This window comes from Struthio camelus, chromosome 2, assembly GCF_040807025.1.
Source record: "Struthio camelus isolate bStrCam1 chromosome 2, bStrCam1.hap1, whole genome shotgun sequence".
Lineage (NCBI taxonomy): Eukaryota > Metazoa > Chordata > Aves > Struthioniformes > Struthionidae > Struthio > Struthio camelus.
The window spans coordinates 162,474,133-162,478,325 of record NC_090943.1 but is presented as its reverse complement, the minus strand read 5'-3'; positions in this window follow the sequence as shown (position 1 = coordinate 162,478,325).

The following is a 4,193-nucleotide window of genomic DNA, read 5'->3' as shown; positions in this document are numbered from 1 at the left end:
CAGAATCAATAATTTCTGTTGTCACAATGTCCAAGAGTTATAGATGGGAAGTTTACCAGACTAGATAGTTCACTCGTATGCCACTACACCGTATTCTTATTAATATTGAAAATTGCAGCAAGAACACATGATGGGTAAATTAGTTACTAATTAGCCAGTGAAACAGAGAGAAATATAATCTGTCCGGTGTTATAATGCCATATTTACTCCTTTTTTGTCTCAGTAGCTGGGACAAATAATATCAGTAGTGGATATTAAGACAAAGAGTAGTGCTTTCCTAGACTACTGTAAGACGGGTTCAGAGACCGTTGAAGTCCACAGAAAGATTCTAGCTGACTTCTCCACAGTGTGGATAAGGCCATCTTTGCTTTCTACTACCAGCTGCAGACATCAGTCAAATTCTGCTTTACTCCTTTAAAAATCCTGAAAGTAATTATATGAAAAAATATCATCTACATAAGAGAATAATTTTAAAGTTAGTCTAAACTTAACTATGTGCAGTGCTCTAGAATCAATGTTTAAAGACATTCAAGAGATGCAACATGAACTTTCTAAAGCTAGGTTCTGTTAGAATGCTCCATATGTTTCTCTGAGAAATGAATTTTAGACAGCGAGGTTGCTGTAGATTAAATCTATTTGGCTTTCAACATTGTACATTGTCACATGGGAATCTTTTGATTAAACTGGAAAAGATGTGAAGTAATAAATGAGTCATAAATTGGGTAAGGAGCTCCTTGCTTAAAGTGGATAAAATCATGGATCGTGCTAAAAGGGAAGGGAGTTCCTCTACAAATAGTCTGAAAATGCATCTTACTTAATATATTTATTAGTAAGCACGGCCAAAATATTGTAATAAGAGGGTAATAAAATTTGCTGATGACATAAAATTGGGAAACATCATCAACACAGAGGAGAACCGGAACATTGCAGAGGTAGAAGAAAAAAAGAAGAGAGCTAAAAAAACATGACAGGTTTTCTTAGTACAACATGGAAAACAAGTAGGAAATAGCAGGGAAAATGGGTAGGAAATGACAGAGACAAAATTAATCTGCCTTTGAAGAGTTGCGTATTAGTAACAATAAGAAGTTGTCCATTATTCAGAGTAATAATGTTCTTGAACAGCTTTCCAAAATAACCCCATAAAATATAAGCAGATTCAGGACGGAGTTTGTTCAGCTTATGAAGGGTATTATAGGAGTTCTTGTTGCCTGCAGTAACGGGAAACTGGAACAGTGTTGCAGAACCTCATAAAATCAGTTATTCCTAGCTTTTTTCTCCTTTAATTTTGCGAAATTCTATATGCCCTCTTCCTTATCCTCTCCACCTACTCTGTACTTCTATCAGAATATGGAGAGCTCTTGCAAGACAGTGCAAGACAATGGAAGATATGGAAAAGGACTGCACTATTAAAACACACAGAATTATTTTCCTTATTTTTTGATTTGAAATGCTGGGGCAGTACTCTGGGGCTGTTTCCATTGCAACACATGAGGTGATTACATTTGAATTTGTTTCTTGGAGAAGTCCCAGTAAAGGCACTCTAATGGAAAGTCCTGCAATCACGATACCACAGAGACTTTATTAACAAGCACCATTACATCACTGCTCACTTAAAGGAGGACAGTTCACCCTTTTATAGTAGACAGCTGTGGGGGTGAGGAGGCTGAAGACATACAAACAAACCTGTTTTGTTGCCTGACTGGTTTTCATAAGCCATAAGCATGTGGGTGGAGTGAGTGGGCAACATTGCTCTATCTTAAGCATCAGATATTTTAACACCTGTAGATAAGGAGCTCAAACTGTGGGAACCGCTCAAGGGAAGGAACATGTTTACCTTGAAAAAATAAGAAATAAGAAGAAAACAACCAAAATAGGTGTGTAAGTTGTTCTGTTTACTACCTTATAGTGGAAAAGTAACTCAAACCACATATTTTGGATCTATAATTAAAATAAAAAGGGTAAGAGCTACCTCAGAACTTCCCACTCTAATTTTTGATTTGTAGATTCATAGAAAGATTCACAGATCTCCTTTCCTTTGCTCAGTCCCATTTTAATATTTTGACACATTAGCAACTTTTTGCCAGAAAAGACAAAAAAAACATAACTTTCTTGCCTCTGTCTAGATCTGCTCTGATTAGTTAGATTTGTTAGTATAGCAACACCGTGCTCTTTCAGGGTCCTTGGGAGGAAATCTGTATCTGAATAGGTTATAACTGGCACATTAACGTCTGCCTGAGTATGCAGAGAATGATATAATACAAATGGGAACCATACCGATATTTTTCAGTGGGTGTTAGCAGTGAAGTCTTAACGCAAATAACGACGCAGTTAACTATTTCAGTCATGACCAGTGGGTGCAAAGAAAATGTACAGACATTTACGATGCTCAGCACCATGTGCTGTGACTGGCAACTGTGTTCTATCAAGAAAAAAGCAAGCTCAGCTGAGCATCTGAGGCTGTTCCGGAGAAATCAGGCCCAGCCATCTCCCGGGCTGATACGGGAGGATGACCCTGACCATCCAGAAGGGACTCTCTCATCATACGTTGAACACCTGCCTAAACTGCAGTGCATGCCGCCTTCTTTCGCTTGCTCAGGAGGATTTGCTGGAGGTTTGCCTGCAAACCGCAGGTATTATGCCTGGAAGAATATCACGTACACCTTTTGTCCGGTTCTAACTCTCCATTGGCCGTGAAAAAAGCCCAAGTACCAGTCTGATGTCCATTGCAATTAGCTTCTGTTTGAAACAAGAGAAAGAAACAGCACACATTTTGGAGTCAGCTGAGGAAAGTAAGTATAATGCCATGTTACGGCTGACGCATTTCTTATAGACATTTTGGAAAACCTGAATTTTCAAGAGCAGATGTATAAGAGTACATCAGTAACAGTGCAGATCACGTCTGACAACACGGATGACTGCACGACAGTCATGAGGACAAGCAGGGTATTAAGATAATAATGCTGGGTATTCCTGAGGACACCATCTCTGCTGATGGAAGAAAGAGATAAGATCCAAACATGCCATAAGCAGAACCTGGGAGTGTGAAGAAAGTGAAATTGTATACCGTAATCAAGAAACCTTTCCTTTCTGTATGTTTATAACCAACCTCCTGCAGCTGAGATTAGGCCTTCCAACACTAAATAATGCAAAATAACACCAATAAGAAATGATTTAAAGATCAGGAAGGGATTCCAAAAAAATGTAACAAAGTGATAGAACTTTTGGATTAAGAGAATAATTTTAGCAGTAGAGACTTTTCAACATTTAGATTGCATGTTGGATTCAGATATGGTCAGAACATCTGTCACTATTTCTGATTTAGGTTTGTTATTTGGCTGTATTTCTAAACGCACTATGAGGACAACACTTTTCCAAGCGTGATTGCTTCCTTCACATTAAAGAATAAAGTGAAATTAAAGTGTTTTCTAGTTTTAGGGGGAAGAGTGGTCTGAGAGCTGAATTTGGTTTTGTCTGGAGGTTTGCCCAAACCTAGATAATGAAGTGCATTCTGTTAAGATGTCCAGTATTGCCAGGTGTTGTGTATCTGGAAATATTTCAAGAATAGCATCTGGAATTTCATCTTCAAAGGAAACAAAGGACTGGAAGCTACGCTGAGTTGCCCATAACCACACAACCTTCTAGAGTAAAACCAAGAGGAAAACTCAGTCCTACTAATCATTTTGGGCTTACTGAAAGAAATTTGCCTGTCATTACGCTTTCATTCTTACTGATCAGTCCGTTACCCAGTCACCCAAATGTCTTCTCGGAACAAAACAATGACTGAAGTCGGAAGAAATACGGGGATTGTCTTTAAAAAAGCATTTCAGCCAATGAACAGATGTAAACAACGTCTTAAAACGTATCAGTAGCTAAAGATCTGATTTATTGCTTAAATTTCAAGATATTGTTATCTTTCTAGGCAAAAACATTAGTCAGTTCTTCCCAATTACTTCGATTTGGCCTTTTACTTAGATTGCTACATCTGTGAGGTCTCATGTCTAGAAAATCGCTTTTGCTGTTGCCCTTCTCTGATCTCCGTACAGCTGTCTGTCTGCAGCTAGAGAATTATTTGGGAAGGAACCAGTCTGATATACTGTAGATGCTTTTGCAAGAAATAAATAAAGTAGGCTTGAGCGAGAATCTTTAAAGAGATTTCTGTATCCATACAGTCCATATTTTTCAAAGCTGTCTAA